General features: G+C 45.9%; 2 pseudogenes; one reads left to right on the top strand and one right to left on the bottom strand.

Annotated features, from left to right (window-relative positions):
• The first annotated feature begins 2,296 nt into the window (after positions 1-2,296).
• Positions 2,297-2,412, top strand: LOC149435233 (U2 spliceosomal RNA; annotated as a pseudogene).
• Positions 2,413-12,170: 9,758 nt separating this feature from the next.
• Positions 12,171-12,286, bottom strand: LOC149435232 (U2 spliceosomal RNA; annotated as a pseudogene).
• Positions 12,287-24,479: the final 12,193 nt, after the last annotated feature.

Raw genomic sequence — 24,479 nt, 5'->3', positions numbered from 1 at the left:
ATTGTTCAAGATACAAAGAAAAGCCCACAGGTAACCGCAGGAAAAATACAGGCTGCTCTGGAAAAAGACGGTGCGGTTGTTTCAAGGAGCACAATACAATGATACTTGAACAAAAATGAGCTGCATGGTCGAGTTGCCAGGAAGAAGTCTTTACTGCACCAATGCCACAAAAAAAGGCCTGGTTACAATAAGCCTAACAACACCTTAACACGCCTCACAGCTTCTGGCACAATGTAATCTGGAGTGAGTCAATGTAAGACTTATAGCGACAAGAATACCATCCCCACTGTAAAAACATGGTGGTGGCTCACTGATGTTTTGGGGAGGGGTGAACTCTAAAAGGCACAGGGAATCTTGTGAAAATTGATGGCAAAATGAATGCAGCATGTTATCATAAATACTGGCAGACAATTTGCATTCTTCTGCAGGAATGCTGTGCATTGGACGCTCTTGGACTTTATAGTACGACAATGACCCTAAGTACAGGGATGTCCAATTCCTATCGCCCGACACCCGGGACATGTAGTTCCAGGCGCCGGGCAGGTAGTTTTCTTTTGCCCTTAGCCCTGCTGCGGACAAGCAGCAGGGCTCACCTATCAAGTGGAAGCAATCGGGCAGCAGAGCTGCCAAAGTGCCAGCCTCTCCCCAGCCCCCCCTATATGTCTCGTACTCCACTTGCCCATCTGCGGGCCCGAGATTGGTTCAGCGGGTGCCGTGGGACGTGGTATAGAGAGGAGAAGAGCGGACACATCTGCTCCCCTACCCTTCTTCTCCTGATCCGGAAGGTATCTGCCGTCACTTCCGGGTCCCAGTTCAACAGATTCCCGGTCATTGAGGCCGGGAAAGAATGTAATGCGGTGCGATGTGCAGTGCATTACATTCAGTGTAGTACAGGGGAGACATCCGTAGTCTTTTAGACCTTGCATGTCTCAAAAAAGAGAACCTGTCACCAAAAATCATCACATAGGGGACTTTTTGTCCCGTATGTGATTAAAAAAAAGCAATTTTTTTTTTTTTTTTTTAAATGGAAGTCACATCCAAGCATATAAACACCCTCAAATTTTTCAAGGCCCAAGTTTTTATCCCTTGTCTTTCTTTTCCTCACCATTTTTCTCATGTTGGCCATTTTCACTGAGGGCAAATGAACCCTTTATTTCACGGAACTCCGGGTCTGTCTCCTCAAACATGTGACAGTGCACATCATCTGATGGAGGTGGGAGCCTTACCCTTGAGTTCTTGTAAATCTCCCAGTTTACAGTTGAGGTTTCCCTGGAAGACACAGGTGATGTAGCCTTCCCAGGATGCAGCGGTGAGGACAGGGCTACGTCACCAGTGCCTCGCTCCGGCAGGAGGTGGGGAAAAAAGGTAATTGTTAGTGAAGGAAAAAAATGTTTACCAATGAATGTAAGATTCAAGATGCAAGAATTGTAGATTTTATATCAGCATGCAGAGCTTTTCTGTATTTGTGTATTTCTTCCAGATCTGTGCAGTAATCCAGTGTGAGACTTTCCTGTAATAAAGAATGCTCACTACTGCTAACTCCTTGTGCAGGGTGACTGGTCTTGTCTTCGCCCCCTCCTGTAGTTATCTATCGACAGCCTCTAGTAGGTGGAGCCTGTTGTAACGGAACCGACCCCGACTGCACTTGGGTACTTCCGTTAGAATACCGCTTCCCCGTCTGAACACCAACCACAGACACCACAGCCGACCATACAAGACTAGAGGACACCAGTCTTAAAGTAATCCAGAAGGTAGACTAGTTTATTTCAACTCAGATACAAGATATATACACTCAAGGGACAGTCCCCCCTCCCTGCATAATGACACAGGATGGGGCAATCTACATTTAGTAACAAGAGACACACAGGTATTCAAACTTTACACCAGCAGACAGTCCCCATCAGGAGGGAGGGCTGCTGGAGACACCCCCCCCCCCCGCTAAGCTAATACACATACATCCCATAATAGTTTGCTCCCAAGCCAGACAAACAATAGAACAATGGGATGCAACCACACAACACCAAACAGTCCACAACCCCCACCCCACCTATCTCTTAGACATGCCTACACAATACTAGGACAGATCACCCTGTACCCCTAACAGGCACAGGGTGACTTACACATAATAGGGATATGGGGAGCTGAGACAGGGGTCTCCCCACCTCTCCAAAGTAAGCTGGGTTCCATGGGCCCCCCACCCAAAGTGACTTCACGTCTGTCAATTCCCTCCCACAGCTCTGAACTATGTACAGCACAGTGATGTCACTGATACTTTTACAAGGTAGTATCTGTGTTTATCGCTTCTCGGCCTTTTGGCTAAGATCAAGTGTATTATCTGTTCTTATCAGTGTCCAGTGGGGGTGCTCCCGGCCATTCTAGCTTTGCGGGGATGGCTGTTGTATAGTACCCTCACTGGTATGATGGGGGTCCGGAAGGCTAGTACCGGAGGGACAGAAACCAGGGAGCGCCATGATTCGTTCTGGGGCCTTGGGAGTAATTCCTCTGGGAAGACTGGAAAGACCCAGTACCTCCTGATTTGGACGGATCTACCTTGGTCTGGCCAGGGGCTAGGGATGCAAAAAGTCCGAAAACTCAGTGCCCCCTGGGGAAGACGCTCTCAGGGGTGTCACTAGTAACACTTGGGTGTGGGACCCCACGGTGTGAAGATGACACATGGTCACTGTTTTTCACCTCTTTTTGCACAGCGCCCTAAGGACCAGGTCTTTTGGCTAAGTCCAGGGCAATTTTTGCTACAGGCCTCAGGGCCTGGTCTGTGCACAATTTGGCACGGTACCACTTTTTTTATTTTCTATTTATTTAATTTATTTCACTCCCACGTTTTTCACTTTTTGCTTTACTTATGTGTGTGTTTTTCATGGATGGAGGGTGTGGGTCCTCGGGCCTACCCTGAAGTCTAGGGGGAGGATGTGTGGCCTTTTGGTTCCTTCCTCCCCTGATCCCTGGGGGGTTTTCTCTCCGGGAGAACCCCCTGACCTAGTACTGGATGTCCGGCTTCGGCTGGGCATAAGGAACGGTGGTCCACCAGGCCTTTTGGCCAGGAGGACCAAATGGGAACCTTGTCCCTGTCAGGAGCTTCGTGCCCCGGGGGATCAGGGTAACGGTCCAACCCCTCCGGGGGTAGGACAAACACACCCCTAAGTGCACTTTTTCGTGTGGTGTTCGCACTTGCACATTTTTTGTGATCACTTACGGGTTTTTCGTTGTAGTTTGCACGTTTGCGGACTTAAAAAAAAAAAAAAAAAAAAAAAAATCTGTGTTTGCAAAAACATTTGGTGCACACACAGTGAATTTACATCCCTTGCGTCTGTAGAGGAAGATAATCAAATTAATTGTGCATGAAGTTCAGCATGAATAAACTAGAGTGTATTTGTTAGAGAAATATGAGGGTGATTGTGAACAGAAATTACAATGAGTGAATTATGAACATCATTCTGAAAAGAATACCTTATGCCTGAGGGTTTGAGTTAATAAACAAATAGTATTTTAACTGGATAGAGCTGCATATTTGGCACAATGTGTCTGACATTCAATGCTTCAGCATGTCTGTGGTATGCATTATTTATGCAGAGAAAGCGAGGCCAGCAACCCTTTGTACAACCCAAAAGACAATTTCACACTGACAGTTCTGGTGAACCGACACTCTTCTTGGATGTGAGACCATGGCATTAAAGAGAACCTGTCTGACCATAGTGTTAAAGTGTAGGCACTTTGTCCTTTCAGGAAAAAGCAACAGGTTTGCTTTAGTTACCCCCATCCCCAGCAGCAGATAATCTCCTTTCTTTGCTCCCACACCAACCTGTTTAGTGCCAGACTGAAAGAAATATCCAATAAGTCAAGGTCCTGAGGAACATGTGACCGTGCTATGGCTCTGTGGAGGTCTGCTTTAACATGAACCCATTCCTTTGTCCTGCAAGGGATTGACATTAGGACTGAGCTGGCATCAAGTATACCTGAACTCTGGAAGCTGTTCAGGCAGGCAGAGGGCATAGGGCTAGTCAACAGTATTGACTGGGGTCTTCCTGCAGGTGATCTATTTCCCTTCTGCACTTGACATGCCAATTCTGCACTGCATCTCAGCGTGGTTTGAAGATGGGAGGTGAAATAATAAAGCAGGTGCGTGGTCTGATGATGGGTGGAGGTATAATCAAGAAGCAGTGTGGTCTGATGATAGGTGGAGGAATAATCAAGAAGCAGGGCAGGTGGTATGAAGATGGGTGGAGGATTAATCAAGAAGCAGGGTGGGTGCTCTGAGAACAAGTGGAGGAATAATCAAGAAGCAGGGTGGTCTGATGATGGTTGGAGAAATAATCAAGAAGCAGTGTGGGTGGTCTGATGATGGGTGGAGGAATAATCCAGAAGCATTTTGGTCTGATGATGGGTGGAGAAATGATCAAGAAGCAGTGTGGTCTGATGATGGGTTGAGAAATAATCAAGAAGCAGTGTGGGTGGTCTGATGATGGGTGGAGGAATAATCAAGAAGCAGGGCAGGCGGTCTGATGGGTGGAGGAGTAATCAAGAAGCAGGGCAGTCAGTCTGATGGGTGGAGGAGTAATCAAGAAGCAGTGTGGGTGGTCTGATGATGGGTGGAGGAATAATCAAGAAGCAGGGCAGGCGGTCTGATGGGTGGAGGAGTAATCAAGAAGCAGGGCAGTCAGTCTGATGGGTGGAGGAGTAATCAAGAAGCAGTGTGGGTGGTCTGATGATGGGTGGAGGAATAACCAAGAAGCAGGGCAGGTGGTATGAAGATGGGTGGAGGAGTAATCAAGAAGCAGTGTGGGTGGTCTGATGATGGGTGGAGGAATAAGCAAGAAGCAGTGTGAGTAGTCTGATGATGGGTGGAGAAATAAGCAGAAAGCAATGTGGGTGGTATGATGATGGGTGGAGAAATAAGCAGAAAGCAATGTGGGTGGTATGATGATGGGTGGAGAAATAAGCAGAAAGCAGTGTGGGTGGTCTGATGATGGGTGGAGGAATAATCAAGAAGCAGTGTGGTCTGATGATGGCTGGAGGAATAAGCAAGCAGTAGTGTGGGTGATCTGGTATTAGGTGGAGGAATAAGCAAGAGGCAATGTGGGTGGAGAAATAAGCAGAAAGCAGTGTGGATGGTTTGATGATGGAAGAATAATCAAGAAGCAGCAGCAGAGGTGGAGGAAGCACAGATTCACAGAATGGATGAATCAGAAGCAGGGCGGTTGGTATGAAGATGGGTGAAGAAATAAGCAAGAAGCAGTGTTAGTAGTCTGATGATGGGTGGAGGAATAAGCATAAAGCAGTGTGGGTGGTTTGATGATGGGTGGAGGAATAATCAAGAAGCAGCAGCAGAGGTGGAGGAAGCACAGATCCACAAAATGAAAGGAACAGGAAGAGTCTTTCACTAGAAGTCCTCGGGTACAGCTTCCCCTCCAGCATTGAGAACCATGATCAGCACAGTAGTGTGATCACCAAATCTGGTGAGACTAGCAGTCCGAGGCAGTGCCTTAAGCAATCTCATACTGCAGGCATATAGCTCTGTGGATACAGAACAGGTGTGCCTAGGCACAGGAAGCTCACTGCAATTTTAGGAGGAAGCTCAGGTAGATTTTTTTTTTGAGTACCGCTTAGACATGATTGACATTCTAGGTATTTCCTGTAAACGGCAAAATAGAAAACTCTAAGTTCAGATTCACCTTTAAGTTGAGGACTGCAAATAATGGGATTCACAAACCTTTTGCAGATTCCACAACGTGTCTGACTTTTTTGACATTTTCTTTTCTTTGTGTGGCCTCCTGAATCTCCACTTTAAACACCTGACAACTGGGCTATAGCTGAATGATGGCTATAGCTTGGTCGTCTAGATCTAGGAGTCCTATGATGTCCTCTCAGAACTCACACCCCAAGCAGCATGCACCCGGCGCTCTTTGTGATCACTGTGTCCTTTGGACACCGCTGATCACATGACATGGTAAAGGGCCAATCACAGCCCCCTTTTACCACGTGATCAGCTGTGTCCAATGACACAGCTGATCACAATGTAAATACAGTTGCTGGTTATTGGCTGCACTTTCCTCACACTGTCACAACGTGAGGAGAGCCGATAATGGGCATCTGTATAATACACATCAGGACATCAGTGCAGCCCCAACAGTGTCCATCAGTGCAGCCTCATCAACGCACATCAGTGTGAGGCTGAGTTCACACTAATGCCGTGCGGTATATCGCATGTGATTTGCACAGGAACTGCACTGCTCCCAGCACACATGTCCGGTACTCACGGAAAGGTCCCAATCTCCTCTTTCGATCGGGACCTTTCCTGATCACGTGACAGCGAATCACGGCAGTCACATGACCCTAAAACCCCACCCCGCCTCCCGGCTTCTGAAACTCTTAACAGGCCAGGAGGCGCTGGTTCCAAGGGGTTAAGGTCAGGAGATGGTGATGGTCACTCCAGAACTTTCACCTTTTTCTGCTGTAACCACTAGAGGGTCAACTTGGCCTTGTACTTAGCAGGGGTGTGGAAATTTTTGAAAAAATTACTTGTCCAGGGACTAAATCAGTGTCCCAATTTACTTGTCTCGATAAAAAAAGCATACATTTTAACCAAAACTCTATTTAAATCTGCTTTAAGTAATGTTTGGGGCTTATAAAAACAAAAGGGGCTCTATAATGTCTTAAACGTGTCATATTTTTAACATTGCGCTGTTTATCTCCTCCCCCCCTCCCTGCCTGTCTCCAGCACCGCACCCGGGGACTAGCAGGGAGGGGAGAGACCTTTCAGTGTAGTGAGCACCGATTGGCTGCTTGTCTGGAAAGGGGAGTGTCCGGCTTATCCTTTATCCCTTTCGCTGGCAGAGCTGTTTTTGTGTTATTTGCACACATTTAAAAAATTGTTTTAGGCCTGAAGATTACACAAACCCCACAAACATGATATATTTTGTGAAAGCAGAGATCCTAGAGAATAAAATAGCGGTAGTTCCAATTTTTTATGTCACATGATATTCTCTCAAAGGTCTAGGAAACACAAAACTTCAGTAAAAAATACACTTAAGTTAATTTTAGGGCACAAAAAGCAATTAATTATCCAATTTTTATGTAAAATATAAAAGCCAAGGTTGCAGCGAGTAAATACTGTAGATATCCAACATGTCAAACCTTCAATCTGCTCGTGCTCTTGAAATGGCAACAAACTTTAGTGCCCTATATTTTCTATAGGGGACACTTTTACTGCCCCTTATAGGTCATCATCTCACTCTGGCATGTACAGCGATATGTAACATGTATCACAATCCACGTTTTCATGTGTAGGCGCCCAAGTATGTGCTTTTAAGTTTGTGCGTGCATACATATGCGGGGGTGGGGGGCATATGTATGCACGCACAAACTTAAAAGCACATACTTGGGCGCCTACACATGAAAACGTGGATTGTGATACATGTTACATATCGCTGTACATGCCAGAGTGAGATGATGACCTATAAGGGGCAGTAAAAGTGTCCCCTATAGAAAATATAGGGCACTAAAGTTTGTTGCCATTTCAAGAGCACGAGCAGATTGAAGGTTTGACATGTTGGATATCTACAGTATTTACTCGCTGCAACCTTGGCTTTTATATTTTACATAAAAATTGGATAATTAATTGCTTTTTGTGCCCTAAAATTAACTTAAGTGTATTTTTTACTGAAGTTTTGTGTTTCCTAGACCTTTGAGAGAATATCATGTGACATAAAAAATTGGAACTACCGCTATTTTATTCTCTAGGATCTCTGCTTTCACAAAATATATCATGTTTGTGGGGTTTGTGTAATCTTCAGGCCTAAAACAATTTTTTAAATGTGTGCAAATAACACAAAAACAGCTCTGCCAGCGAAAGGGATAAAGGATAAGCCGGACACTCCCCTTTCCAGACAAGCAGCCAATCGGTGCTCACTACACTGAAAGGTCTCTCCCCTCCCTGCTAGTCCCCGGGTGCGGTGCTGGAGACAGGCAGGGAGGGGGGGAGGAGATAAACAGCGCAATGTTAAAAATATGACACGTTTAAGACATTATAGAGCCCCTTTTGTTTTTATAAGCCCCAAACATTACTTAAAGCAGATTTAAATAGAGTTTTGGTTAAAATGTATGCTTTTTTTATCGAGACAAGTAAATTGGGACACTGATTTAGTCCCTGGACAAGTAATTTTTTCAAAAATTTCCACACCCCTGCTAAGTACAAGGCCAAGTTGACCCTCTAGTGGTTACAGCAGAAAAAGGTGAAAGTTCTGGAGTGACCATCACCATCTCCTGACCTTAACCCCTTGGAACCAGCGCCTCCTGGCCTGTTAAGAGTTTCAGAAGCCGGGAGGCGGGGTGGGGTTTTAGGGTCATGTGACTGCCGTGATTCGCTGTCACGTGATCAGGAAAGGTCCCGATCGAAAGAGGAGATTGGGACCTTTCCGTGAGTACCGGACATGTGTGCTGGGAGCAGTGCAGTTCCTGTGCAAATCACATGCGATATACCGCACGGCATTAGTGTGAACTCAGCCTCACACTGATGTGCGTTGATGAGGCTGCACTGATGGACACTGTTGGGGCTGCACTGATGTCCTGATGTGTATTATACAGATGCCCATTATCGGCTCTCCTCACGTTGTGACAGTGTGAGGAAAGTGCAGCCAATAACCAGCAACTGTATTTACATTGTGATCAGCTGTGTCATTGGACACAGCTGATCACGTGGTAAAAGGGGGCTGTGATTGGCCCTTTACCATGTCATGTGATCAGCGGTGTCCAAAGGACACAGTGATCACAAAGAGCGCCGGGTGCATGCTGCTTGGGGTGTGAGTTCTGAGAGGACATCATAGGACTCCTAGATCTAGACGACCAAGCTATAGCCATCATTCAGCTATAGCCCAGTTGTCAGGTGTTTAAAGTGGAGATTCAGGAGGCCACACAAAGAAAAGAAAATGTCAAAAAAGTCAGACACGTTGTGGAATCTGCAAAAGGTTTGTGAATCCCATTATTTGCAGTCCTCAACTTAAAGGTGAATCTGAACTTAGAGTTTTCTATTTTGCCGTTTACAGGAAATACCTAGAATGTCAATCATGTCTAAGCGGTACTCAAAAAAAAAATCTACCTGAGCTTCCTCCTAAAATTGCAGTGAGCTTCCTGTGCCTAGGCACACCTGTTCTGTATCCACAGAGCTATATGCCTGCAGTATGAGATTGCTTAAGGCACTGCCTCGGACTGCTAGTCTCACCAGATTTGGTGATCACACTACTGTGCTGATCATGGTTCTCAATGCTGGAGGGGAAGCTGTACCCGAGGACTTCTAGTGAAAGACTCTTCCTGTTCCTTTCATTTTGTGGATCTGTGCTTCCTCCACCTCTGCTGCTGCTTCTTGATTATTCCTCCACCCATCATCAAACCACCCACACTGCTTTATGCTTATTCCTCCACCCATCATCAGACTACTAACACTGCTTCTTGCTTATTTCTTCACCCATCTTCATACCAACCGCCCTGCTTCTGATTCATCCATTCTGTGAATCTGTGCTTCCTCCACCTCTGCTGCTGCTTCTTGATTATTCTTCCATCATCAAACCATCCACACTGCTTTCTGCTTATTTCTCCACCCACATTGCCTCTTGCTTATTCCTCCACCTAATACCAGATCACCCACACTACTGCTTGCTTATTCCTCCAGCCATCATCAGACCACACTGCTTCTTGATTATTCCTCCACCCATCATCAGACCACCCACACTGCTTTCTGCTTATTTCTCCACCCATCATCATACCACCCACATTGCTTTCTGCTTATTTCTCCACCCATCATCATACCACCCACATTGCTTTCTGCTTATTTCTCCACCCATCATCAGACTACTCACACTGCTTCTTGCTTATTCCTCCACCCATCATCAGACCACCCACACTGCTTCTTGATTACTCCTCCACCCATCTTCATACCACCTGCCCTGCTTCTTGGTTATTCCTCCACCCATCATCAGACCACCCACACTGCTTCTTGATTACTCCTCCACCCATCAGACTGACTGCCCTGCTTCTTGATTACTCCTCCACCCATCAGACCGCCTGCCCTGCTTCTTGATTATTCCTCCACCCATCATCAGACCACCCACACTGCTTCTTGATTATTTCTCAACCCATCATCAGACCACACTGCTTCTTGATCATTTCTCCACCCATCATCAGACCAAAATGCTTCTGGATTATTCCTCCACCCATCATCAGACCACCCACACTGCTTCTTGATTATTTCTCCAACCATCATCAGACCACCCTGCTTCTTGATTATTCCTCCACTTGTTCTCAGAGCACCCACCCTGCTTCTTGATTAATCCTCCACCCATCTTCATACCACCTGCCCTGCTTCTTGATTATTCCTCCACCTATCATCAGACCACACTGCTTCTTGATTATACCTCCACCCATCATCAGACCACGCACCTGCTTTATTATTTCACCTCCCATCTTCAAACCACGCTGAGATGCAGTGCAGAATTGGCATGTCAAGTGCAGAAGGGAAATAGATCACCTGCAGGAAGACCCCAGTCAATACTGTTGACTAGCCCTATGCCCTCTGCCTGCCTGAACAGCTTCCAGAGTTCAGGTATACTTGATGCCAGCTCAGTCCTAATGTCAATCCCTTGCAGGACAAAGGAATGGGTTCATGTTAAAGCAGACCTCCACAGAGCCATAGCACGGTCACATGTTCCTCAGGACCTTGACTTATTGGATATTTCTTTCAGTCTGGCACTAAACAGGTTGGTGTGGGAGCAAAGAAAGGAGATTATCTGCTGCTGGGGATGGGGGTAACTAAAGCAAACCTGTTGCTTTTTCCTGAAAGGACAAAGTGCCTACACTTTAACACTATGGTCAGACAGGTTCTCTTTAATGCCATGGTCTCACATCCAAGAAGAGTGTCGGTTCACCAGAACTGTCAGTGTGAAATTGTCTTTTGGGTTGTACAAAGGGTTGCTGGCCTCGCTTTCTCTGCATAAATAATGCATACCACAGACATGCTGAAGCATTGAATGTCAGACACATTGTGCCAAATATGCAGCTCTATCCAGTTAAAATACTATTTGTTTATTAACTCAAACCCTCAGGCATAAGGTATTCTTTTCAGAATGATGTTCATAATTCACTCATTGTAATTTCTGTTCACAATCACCCTCATATTTCTCTAACAAATACACTCTAGTTTATTCATGCTGAACTTCATGCACAATTAATTTGATTATCTTCCTCTACAGACGCAAGGGATGTAAATTCACTGTGTGTGCACCAAATGTTTTTGCAAACACAGATTTTTTTTTTTTTTTTTTTTTTTTTTTAAGTCCGCAAACGTGCAAACTACAACGAAAAACCCGTAAGTGATCACAAAAAATGTGCAAGTGCGAACACCACACGAAAAAGTGCACTTAGGGGTGTGTTTGTCCTACCCCCGGAGGGGTTGGACCGTTACCCTGATCCCCCGGGGCACGAAGCTCCTGACAGGGACAAGGTTCCCATTTGGTCCTCCTGGCCAAAAGGCCTGGTGGACCACCGTTCCTTATGCCCAGCCGAAGCCGGACATCCAGTACTAGGTCAGGGGGTTCTCCCGGAGAGAAAACCCCCCAGGGATCAGGGGAGGAAGGAACCAAAAGGCCACACATCCTCCCCCTAGACTTCAGGGTAGGCCCGAGGACCCACACCCTCCATCCGTGAAAAACACACACATAAGTAAAGCAAAAAGTGAAAAACGTGGGAGTGAAATAAATTAAATAAATAGAAAATAAAAAAAGTGGTACCGTGCCAAATTGTGCACAGACCAGGCCCTGAGGCCTGTAGCAAAAATTGCCCTGGACTTAGCCAAAAGACCTGGTCCTTAGGGCGCTGTGCAAAAAGAGGTGAAAAACAGTGACCATGTGTCATCTTCACACCGTGGGGTCCCACACCCAAGTGTTACTAGTGACACCCCTGAGAGCGTCTTCCCCAGGGGGCACTGAGTTTTCGGACTTTTTGCATCCCTAGCCCCTGGCCAGACCAAGGTAGATCCGTCCAAATCAGGAGGTACTGGGTCTTTCCAGTCTTCCCAGAGGAATTACTCCCAAGGCCCCAGAACGAATCATGGCGCTCCCTGGTTTCTGTCCCTCCGGTACTAGCCTTCCGGACCCCCATCATACCAGTGAGGGTACTATACAACAGCCATCCCCGCAAAGCTAGAATGGCCGGGAGCACCCCCACTGGACACTGATAAGAACAGATAATACACTTGATCTTAGCCAAAAGGCCGAGAAGCGATAAACACAGATACTACCTTGTAAAAGTATCAGTGACATCACTGTGCTGTACATAGTTCAGAGCTGTGGGAGGGAATTGACAGACGTGAAGTCACTTTGGGTGGGGGGCCCATGGAACCCAGCTTACTTTGGAGAGGTGGGGAGACCCCTGTCTCAGCTCCCCATATCCCTATTATGTGTAAGTCACCCTGTGCCTGTTAGGGGTACAGGGTGATCTGTCCTAGTATTGTGTAGGCATGTCTAAGAGATAGGTGGGGTGGGGGTTGTGGACTGTTTGGTGTTGTGTGGTTGCATCCCATTGTTCTATTGTTTGTCTGGCTTGGGAGCAAACTATTATGGGATGTATGTGTATTAGCTTAGCGGGGGGGGGGGGGGTGTCTCCAGCAGCCCTCCCTCCTGATGGGGACTGTCTGCTGGTGTAAAGTTTGAATACCTGTGTGTCTCTTGTTACTAAATGTAGATTGCCCCATCCTGTGTCATTATGCAGGGAGGGGGGACTGTCCCTTGAGTGTATATATCTTGTATCTGAGTTGAAATAAACTAGTCTACCTTCTGGATTACTTTAAGACTGGTGTCCTCTAGTCTTGTATGGTCGGCTGTGGTGTCTGTGGTTGGTGTTCAGACGGGGAAGCGGTATTCTAACGGAAGTACCCAAGTGCAGTCGGGGTCGGTTCCGTTACAACAGGCTCCACCTACTAGAGGCTGTCGATAGATAACTACAGGAGGGGGCGAAGACAAGACCAGTCACCCTGCACAAGGAGTTAGCAGTAGTGAGCATTCTTTATTACAGGAAAGTCTCACACTGGATTACTGCACAGATCTGGAAGAAATACACAAATACAGAAAAGCTCTGCATGCTGATATAAAATCTACAATTCTTGCATCTTGAATCTTACATTCATTGGTAAACATTTTTTTCCTTCACTAACAATTACCTTTTTTCCCCACCTCCTGCCGGAGCGAGGCACTGGTGACGTAGCCCTGTCCTCACCGCTGCATCCTGGGAAGGCTACATCACCTGTGTCTTCCAGGGAAACCTCAACTGTAAACTGGGAGATTTACAAGAACTCAAGGGTAAGGCTCCCACCTCCATCAGATGATGTGCACTGTCACATGTTTGAGGAGACAGACCCGGAGTTCCGTGAAATAAAGGGTTCATTTGCCCTCAGTGAAAATGGCCAACATGAGAAAAATGGTGAGGAAAAGAAAGACAAGGGATAAAAACTAAAAAATATATATGTATATATATCTTGCAGTTATCCCCAAGACTCTGCTCGTTGATTGCCATTGCTAAACATTTCTAATGGTACATTTGTTGTAGGTATTACAAGGGTAACCTTAAGAACTTGACTGAATAGGCAGCCAGGAGGATGGTAAAAGCAGGTGGTTGAGCCATGGTTTTAAAATATCTAATAAATAGTGCAGCGCTAAAATTAGTAGAATACTATTTATGCACTATTTATTAGATATTTTATTACATTGTATTGTGTGCCTAGGTTGTGGCATTTTAAGTGCTAGCTGCTTAGTGATAGGAGACATAATAGCGCAGGAGGCATACTATACATTGAGCCATGGTTTTACTGCCCCCAGACTACAAACAAGGACTTGCATCTGCTCAGGGCTGAGGAGAGATTTGTGCTGGGAGGGGGGGGGGGGGAATTTAGGATGGGGGGGTGGGGTGGGGAATTTGTGCTAGGAGCGGGCTTTGTATTAGCAGTGGGGATTTGAAGGGGCGATTTGTGCTAGTAGGGGGGGATTGCGGGTAGGGAATTAAAACTTACTTTACAACCTACTGACCACTTAAATCTGCCTTGCAAACTACATTTTAGGGCTTTTTCACACCAGTTGCAGTGCGGTAACGTGCAAAATTGTTAATGGCACACCCACGCAGCCACAAACTGCATGTATGTATGCACCAACTAAAAACACGCATGGTACCACAGTAGCATGCACTTTGGAGTGGCTCAATTTAAAAATAATGCTAGCAACTTTTTTGCGTGTTTCACAGCTATATAAACACCGTCATATTTCTGCCCACCCACAGTACATCTACTGCGGAGGGGAGGCACAGCCAAACTAGGCGCTCTACCCATATGTCACCACCAGGCTTCCAGTTTTTGGGCGCCTCCAATGATTTTGTCTGAAACCTGCTGATCGGCTGTGTCCAATCACAGCACAGAGGTTTGTGTTTACAAACATATAGAACTCGGTGTCAACAGGAGTGATCTGGCTGTTTCTTCTCCCTGAAAAGCAGGAAGAAAAAACATCCAGATCTGTGAATAAGGCTTGCTTCAAACTGCACAACTTGGGATCCAACTTGCGAGACCCCAAGTCACATGACATGTGAGATTCCATGTTAGTCAATGAGAGATGTCTTAATTAGCACTACTGAAGTTGGTCCGACTTTAGAAAAGGTTCCTGTACTACTTCAAGGCGACTTCTATCCAACTTGTGCCCACAGACTTTAATGGAAGCCGCCTCTAAGTCGGATCCTCATCTATATTGATGTGGTTTGGATCAGACATTACAGGAAGATTACCCAAAGTCACACGACATGAAAATCACGCATCAAAGTCGTACTAAATGCAAGTGTACAATCCAAAACGCACACGTTCCTGCGTTAAAAATGGATGCGTGTATAAGTGGGTGCTGCAGCAACCGTTGGCTGGAACCGAAGAGAATCAGCGAGGGAAAATGTCACCAGCACACCGAGGATCACGAATATGGGTCCAAAAGTTTTAAAGAACGATCACATAGTTACAGCAAGGCAACGTTTCGGAGTCTCAAGGACCCCTTCATCAGGCATGTGACCATACTTTTGGACCCATACTGGTGATCCTCAGTGTGCTGGTGACATTCTCCCTTGCAAAGTCGTACTAAAGTCGCATCAAAACACCAGGAAGTCATCTGGCAAAGTCATACCGTACGACACGCGATTTTCAGGTCTTAGTAGTGTGAACCGAGCCTTAAGCAGCACACCTTACACTTGTTAGGCACACCGTCAACCCCTTGATCTCAACCCCTTCCCAGCCAGTGTTAGCATACAGTATTATCACTGATCGCTTTATTAGGCTCCATGTACTCGGGACACTTCTTAACGATGGAAACTGACTGATGGAAAACGTAGGTTAAACAATGTCTGTTTAGCCGCATTTGCATACCGCATTTATGAGTGTTTGTGTTTAGAAGCGTTTTAATAAAGATAACCTCAGAAGACCTTCCAAAATGCCAGAATGCACGGAAAAATAGTAAAAAATTAACTATTTCAGACATTTTGAGAGAAATAGAGAGCAGAGGCAGAGAACAGTATTTGTTTTTTTTTTTTTGTGCTGTTTGGATGTGTTCCAGCTCATTTCTGTGCAGAAATTATTGCAGCAGTGTCTAACATATTTAATTTAATGCGAAACCTCAAAGTATGGTGTACCAGGTCCATTTGAGTACCGGGAAAATGCTATGCGTGCATTTTTCATAATGAAAAAAGGCTCCGGACAGCATCTGGAAATGGAAGAGTAAAAAAAAATTCCAAACGCTTATAGACGTAGTTAGCATTTGAAACGCTGATACAATCTACTCCTGAGCGCAATTTTGGTGCGTTCAAGAAAACAACTGTAAACTCAACTGCCTGTAAATGACATAGTGTACATGGACACATAGGAAAACATTAGGGGGAGTTCAGGGGCTGCTGGAAAAAAAACGCAGAAAATATCCTAAACGAGAGTTTATCAGCTGCAGTGTGCATGGAGCCTTAGTGTCATTAGCGAGTTCAGTGTCAGTCAGTGTCCCTCTGTTAGCACCAGATTGCCCGTCACACTATCACAGTCCCACTATAAGTCCCTCCTAGATTGTAAACTCGAAAGAGCAGGGCCCTCAATCCCCTCATGTTTTGCATTGTGTTGGTATTGTTCTGTCACATGTTCTGTCCCCCTTTGTAATGTACAGCGCTGAGTGAACTATTGGCGCTTTATAAATACTGTATAATAATAATAATAATCTCCGCCATTACCAGTATAGCAGCTATAGCTGTGTAAATTCCAGTGTATATACCACAGTTTGAAGACACTAACTTTTACACAAACCAATTAATATATACTTGTTGGGGTTTTTTGTTTTATTAGAAACATGTAGCAGAATACATTTTGGCTTAAATTATAAAAAAAAAATGATTTTATTGGATTGTTATAGTATAAGACATCAGATTTTTCTAAAACTGTCTTTTTTTGTTTATATAATAAATAACCCAGTGGTGATCAAACATCACCAAAAGAAAGCTGTGTGAAAAAAAAAATTCTATAAAATATAATTTGTGTACAGTGTTGCATGATCAAGCAATTGCCAGTTAAAGTAGCACAGTGCTGAATAGCAAAAAAATGCCATGTTCACGAAGAGAGTAAAACCTTCCAGAGGTCAAGTGCTTAAACCCGTCCATTCCTTCCCGTACTAACCAATTAGAACCAACTCTTTACTGGTCTGAAGTGGGAACTGAGTAGTTGCCATTTTTTCCCTGAACTTTGTGTTTTACATTTTTCACAGGGACTTGAATGGGCCAAAAATTCAACCACCTGACCACATCCATCACATGACCACAATCTGACCACATCCATCAACTGCAAACAATTCAGTATGGAAGTTCCTCCATGCAATGTACATATATGGAGTCTTGTTCCCTGTGCTCTTAGTCAAGGTCAGGTTTGGATCACGATCCCATGTTACAGCTCTCTATTTAAAGCTGAATTCCAGGTATGGATATTTTTACATAAGAACATTGTTCCAGCTTGGACTAAACACACACACACACACACACACACACACACACACACACACACACACACACACACACACACACACACACACACACACACACACACACACACACACACACACACACACACACACACACACCAGGGGATATTAAATTAAAATTCAAGGAAGCTGGCTGCTTGGCACCAGTGCCAATCAAAGAGTGCTTTGCATTTTCTGAATGAATGCAAAGTGTTCCTTGATTGGATGAGGTGGGGCAGTGATGTCACACTCTACACCTCATTCAGTCAGAGAACATTTTGCATTCATTCAGCAAGTATTCATGGCATTCTCTCAATGGAGTCCATGCTGAGAGGCCAACCACCAATACATCAAGCTGGCTGCTCATCACGGGACCCAGAAGCAAGTGGAGATCACTGGAGTAGTGGTGTAGTAGCAGTGTCTACTTCAGTGATTTTCAGCTCTCAGGGACATTGGCCAGGTGTAGTATATATCCATAATTACACTGACCCAAGCTGGACCAATATAACTAAGAATAAAATATCCATTCCTGGAAGTTTCATTTAACAGCATAGTCCATCTTCAGCAAAAATGTAATACATGCACCTATATTAATAAAATAAAAATGTGCAATTATGAAGTTTAATTGATGACGATGGATGTAGAGGGTAGGACTTGGTTGTTTTTTCTTTAGTTTTGTTTTTTTTTTTATTAAAAAAGGTACTATGTACCCCTTACTCATTCACATGGGAGGGCGTTCTATGGAGGCCCCGTTATTCTTGAAGAGGGCTTCCAAGATTTCAATAAACCCCTCGCCCATAGACCCCCACAACCACCAGGCCAGGGTTGTGGGGCAGAGGCTCTTGTCCTCATCAACATAAGAACAAGGTGCTTTCCCAGGGGAAGTTGGATTCTTGCAAGTGTGTGGCCTAGTAGGGTTCAGGAAAGTAGGGCCAGCATGCTTGGTCTCCCCATAATCAGCTAGTCAGGCTGCATGCTCAGATAAGGGTCTAGTATGGATTTATTTCAGGGGGACCTCACACTTTCCGCCCCCCCTTAATTTTTGTTTGGGGTTCCCCTTTAAAAGCCATACAGGACCCTAAGGGCCTGGAACAGATTGTGGGGAAACCCTGATGCAATTGCAGGGAATTGTAACTGATCAGCAGTTACAGATGTAATACACAGGCTCCTGCATGGTTTACATCCCAGGTCTGTATGGAGGTACAGACCTTCTAAATTGTTGCTAAATGAAGTAAACAAACTACAAGCTTGGTGACGTCACTGCACTTGCACTGGGATGATCCAAATCCCTTTGCTGCGGTGACTTGTAGTCTTCCCATTCACAGAATCAAACAAACAACAAGAGGATGCTACAGGGGAAAACACCCCTTGTTTCAGGAGAGAGTGTAGGAATGTGTGGAATGTTATAGACCAACACAAAGTGGCACATAAGTGTGAAGTGGAAGGAAAATGAAAAATGGTTTTCAACATTTTGTACAAATAAATCTGTGAAAAGTATGTCGTCCATTTGTACTCAGCACCCCCTCCAGAGTCAATACTTTGTAGAACACCTTTCCCTGCAATTCCAGCTGCAAGTCTCTTTGGGGATTTCTCTACCAGCTTTGCACATCTAGAGAGGGATATTTCTGCCCATTCTTCTTTGTAGAATAGCTCAAGCTCTGTCAGATTGGATGGAGAGCGTCTGTGATCAGCAGTTTTCAAGTATTGCCACAGATTCACCATTGGATTTAGGTATGGACTGTGACTGGGCCATTCTAACACATGACTATGCTTTGATCTAAACCATTCCATTGTAGCTCTGGTTGTATGTTTCGGGTCGTTGTCCTGCTGGAAGGTGAACCTCCGCCCCGGTCTCAAGTCTTTTGCAGACTCTACCAGGTTTTCTTCTAAGATTGCTCTGTATTTGGCTCCATCCATCTTCCCATCAACTCTGACCAGCTTCCCTGTTCCTGCTGAAGAAAAGCATCCCCACAACATGATGCCGCCACCACCATGTTTCACAGTGGGGATGGTGAGCTCAGGGTGATGTGCGGTGTTAGTTTTCCTCCACACATATTGTTTTGCTTTTAGGCCAAAAAGTTCAATTTTGGTCTCATCTGACCAGAGCACCTTCTTCCACATTTTTTGTGTCCCCCATATGGCTACTCGCAAACGGGACTTCTTATGGCTTTCAACAATGGCTTTCTTCTTGCCACTCTTCCATAAAGGCCAGATTTTTGGAGTGCACAACTAATAGTTGTCCTGTGGACTGATTCACCCACCTGAGCTGTGGATCTCTGCAGCTCCTCCAGAGTTCCCATGGGCCTCTTGGCTGCTTCTCTGATTAATGCTCTCCTTGCCCGGACTGCCACTTTAGGTGGACGGTCATGTCTTGGTAGGTTTGCAGTTGTGCCATACTCTATTTTCAGATGATGTATTGAACAGTGCTCCGTGAGATGTTCAAAGCTTGGAATATTTTATTATAACCTAACCCTGCTTTAAACTTCTCCACAACTTTATCCATGACCTGTCTGGTGTGTTCCTTGGCCTCCATGATGCAGTTTGTTCACTAATTTTCTCTAACAAACCTCTGAGGGCTTCACAGAACAGCTGTATTTATACTGAGATCACATGACACACAGGTGGACTCTATTTACTAATTAGGTGACTTCTGAAGGCAATTGGTTCCACTAGATTTTAGTTAGGGGTATCAGAGTAAAGGGGGCTGAATACAAATGCACGCCACACTTTTCACATTTATTTGTAAAAAACTTTGAAAACTCTATCGTTTTCCTTCTATTTCACAATTATGTGCCACTTTGTGTTGGTCTATCACATAAAATCCCAATAAAATACATTTACGTTTTTGGTTGTAACATGACATATTATGGAGATTTGCAAGGAGTATATGTGTATGTGTGTGCGCAAAACATTACACATGGTCATCAATGTGGACTGTGCCTTTAAATCTACAAGCGGACCTTGCAGTGCGTCATTCCCAGGTTCTGGATTTATGACCATAATTTAGGATTTAATTGTATGTGATGCATTGTTGTTAAATGTACTTAGAGTATGCATTCTAAATATTACTAAAACAACATAATAATAATAGTCATTTACCCGGTAATATTTATAGACATAACACACGGTCTCATCACCTATCCACCTATACAGGAATTATGGTTTTCTCCGGCTGGCTGAGATTTCCAGCTCCAGGATCAGATTGCTCAGGAATGACGTATGACAGTGAGCAGCTGTTAATCATCCAATTTACCTTATTCAACAAAATGCTGCAAACAAAGCCGTGTGCAACCCGGTGTCAACTGACGGCTCATTAGGTGACTGGGCTGGGAGAGGACAGAAGTGTCAGTCAGATGATCTTCACCATCCTCATCATTCCCCCATCTGTGACACTGACTCAGCTCCATCCTACAATGTGATCACCGAGGGAGCACCCTTCATCTGGTATATGAAGGAGAGAGTGCATGGGATGGGAAAACCAATCAATAGGCAACTATGGGACATGGTAACCAATCACTCAGTATGATAGGATGCCAATCAATCACCCAGTATGGGGCAAGAATTGCCAAGTATGGATTAGGATAACCAACTGCCAAGTATGGATTAGGATAACCAATCAATAGCCAAGTATGGATCAGGATAACCAATTACAGAGTATGGGACAGGGTAACCATTTTCTGTGTATGGGACACGATAGCCAATCAATCGCTTGCTATGGGACAGGATAACCATTTTCTATGTATGGAACAGGACAGCCAAATCAATCGCTGGGTACGGGGACAGGACAGCCAAATCAATCGCTGGGTACGGGGACAGGACAGCCAAATCAATCGCTGGGTACGGGGACAGGACAGCCAAATCAATCGCTGGGTACGGGGACAGGACAGCCAAATCAATCGCTGGGTACGGGGACAGGACAGCCAAATCAATCGCTGGGTACGGGGACAGGACAGCCAAATCAATCGTTGGGTACGGGAACAGGATAGCCAAATCAATCGTTGGGTACGGGAACAGGATAGCCAAATCAATCTCTCGGTACGGGACAGGATAGCCAAATCAATAGCTCGGTATGGGACACGATAGCTAAATCAATCGCTCGGTATGGGGCAGGATCAGGGGCGGACTGACCATTGGGAAACTCGGGCACTGCTCGAGGGCCCGGGGTCAGTAGGGGGCCCCATGAGATGCCCCTGGTACCTTTTGCATATGCTTTTTTGAGTTTGGGCAAGGACACAGGGGCCCCATGATCCCCTGTTGCCCGGGGGCCCCATGAGCTGTCAGTCCGCCCCTGGGCAGGATAGCCAAATCAATCGCTCGGTATGGGACAGGATAGCCAAGTCAATAGCTGGGTATGGGACAGGTTAGCCAATCAATCGGTCGGTATGGGGCAGGATAGCCAAATCAATCGGTCGGTATGGGGCAGGATAGCCAAATCAATCGGTCGGTATGGGCCAGGATAGCCAAATCAATCACTCGGTATGGGACAGGATAACCAATCAATCGCTCGGTATGGGACAGGATAACCAATCAATCGCTCGGTATTGGACAGGATAACCAATCAATCGCTTGGTATGGGGCAGGATAACCAATCAATCGCTCGGTATGGGGCAGGATAACTAGTCAAATGTTGGCAGAGCGTCAGTTATCTTCATAATCTGAAGATCTGAGAACCCCTGATTGCATTGAAGAGGAGTTCCCAAAGTGCTGTGCAGATAATGTTTCAGACTGGGTCCCCACATGTGACAGATCGGTGTAATCTAGGACAGGCTTCCCAGGGTAATATTCCCAGTCAGTGCACATCATATGATATGAATGGATTTCCAGGGTCCTGCCAATGATATACACAAAGATCCAGGACACCTATGTCAGGACTGTGCCGTGTGCTGGCTGTGATCAGCATCAAATCTGCCGAGTCCTATGATCAGTCTAATCCCAGTTTATAAACCCATTATGGCAACAGGTCACCAATTAGTGATCACCTACAAAGGAGATACATGTATAGAGGACCGAGCAATATCAGAGATCAACTTCACCAACACTCTATACGGGGGGGGGGGGGGGGGTTCCTGATATAGAAGGGCATTAAAGTGTGATATCATCAAAGGGCCGCACATAATATTCAGTATAAGTAATGTTACAGAAAACTGTCAGAGACTGCAGGCATGATACAGGAGACGGTCAGAGACTGCAGACATGGTACAGGAGACGGTCAGAGACTGCAGACATGGTACAGGAGACGGTCAGAGACTGCAGACATGATACAGGAGACGGTCAGAGACTGCAGACAGGAGACGGTCAGAGACTGCAGGCATGATACAGGAGACGGTCAGAGACTGCAGACAGGAGACGGTCAGAGACTGCAGGCATGATACAGGAGACGGTCAGAGACTGCAGATATGGTACAGGAGACGGTCAGAGACTGCAGACATGGTACAGGAGACGGTCAGAGACTGCAGACATGGTACAGGAGACGGTCAGAGACTGCAGACATGGTACAGGAGACGGTCAGAGACTGCAGACATGGTACAGGAGACGGTCAGAGACTGCAGACATGGTACAGGAGACGGTCAGAGACTGCAGACATGGTACAGGAGACGGTCAGAGACTGCAGACATGGTACAGGAGACGGTCAGAGACTGCAGACATGGTACAGGAGACGGTCAGAGACTGCAGACATGGTACAGGAGACGGTCAGAGACTGCAGACATGGTACAGGAGACGGTCAGAGACTGCAGACATGATACAGGAGACGGTCAGAGACTGCAGACAGGAGACGGTCAGAGACTGCAGGCATGATACAGGAGACGGTCAGAGACTGCAGATATGGTACAGGAGACGGTCAGAGACTGCAGACATGGTACAGGAGACGGTCAGAGACTGCAGACATGGTACAGGAGACGGTCAGAGACTGCAGACATGATACAGGAGACGGTCAGAGACTGCAGACATGGTACAGGAGACGGTCAGAGACTGCAGACATGGTACAGGAGACGGTCAGAGACTGCAGACATGGTACAGGAGACGGTCAGAGACTGCAGACATGGTACAGGAGACGGTCAGAGACTGCAGACATGGTACAGGAGACGGTCAGAGACTGCAGACATGGTACAGGAGACGGTCAGAGACTGCAGACATGATACAGGAGACGGTCAGAGACTGCAGACATGATACAGGAGACGGTCAGAGACTGCAGGCATGATACAGGAGACGGTCAGAGACTGCAGGCATGATACAGGAGACGGTCAGAGACTGCAGACAGGAGACGGTCAGAGACTGCAGACAGGAGACGGTCAGAGACTGCAGGCATGATACAGGAGACGGTCAGAGACTGCAGATATGGTACAGGAGACGGTCAGAGACTGCAGACATGGTACAGGAGACGGTCAGAGACTGCAGATATGGTACAGGAGACGGTCAGAGACTGCAGACATGATACAGGAGACGGTCAGAGACTGCAGACATGATACAGGAGACGGTCAGAGACTGCAGACATGGTACAGGAGATGGTCAGAGACTGCAGACATGATACAGGAGACGGTCAGAGACTGCAGACATGGTACAGGAGATGGTCAGAGACTGCAGACATGGTACAGGAGACGGTCAGAGACTGCAGACATGGTACAGGAGATGGTCAGAGACTGCAGACATGGTACAGGAGATGGTCAGAGACTGCAGACATGGTACAGGAGATGGTCAGAGACTGCAGACATGGTACAGGAGATGGTCAGAGACTGCAGACATGGTACAGGAGATGGTCAGAGACTGCAGACATGGTACAGGAGATGGTCAGAGACTGCAGACATGGTACAGGAGATGGTCAGAGACTGCAGACATGGTAGCCGCCCTTATCTTCCTGCATTATATCTAAATGTTTCACACCACTGGGAATGATATCTTCTATAAAAGATTTGTTTTTGCTGACATGATGTATATATAATAAAGCACTCTATCACGCTCCTCGCTAGGAACTCTCTGCAGATATCGAGTCCTGAGAACGGCGTCTGCTGTCACTGTACTATGAGACCGATCGTCAGCCAGCAGCCATCAGACCTTATTATCTATGCAGGCAGCTTTCATCAGAGTGACAGTCAATACCCCCAATTCTCCAGATTCCACCCGGGAATGATCTGCAGACAATGCGCCGCCGACATTTCAGAGAACACCAATGTATGACTATATCTGACCTCCGGCCTTCTCCTCCATCTTACACAGCTGTACCGGCTCAAAGTTTGGTAAAATCCTTGTGATGTACAGAGATCACCCCGTGGGGGCGTTTTTTTATTTCCTCAGCAAACGTGGAGTGACTCTTTAACATGTTAAAGCTTCTAGAAGATTTTATTGAATTCAGATGCCTCTCTCCCACATACTGCGCTCCAATGTATTGTGGGAAAATACAGCCAGATGCATTCCACAAGC

The sequence above is a fragment of the Staurois parvus genome, unplaced genomic scaffold (assembly GCF_062004578.1).
Source record: "Staurois parvus isolate SC_StPar_1 unplaced genomic scaffold, SC_StPar_1.0 ptg001573l, whole genome shotgun sequence".
NCBI classification, from domain to species: Eukaryota; Metazoa; Chordata; class Amphibia; order Anura; family Ranidae; genus Staurois; species Staurois parvus.
This window is presented reverse-complemented; position numbering and strand designations above follow the sequence as displayed.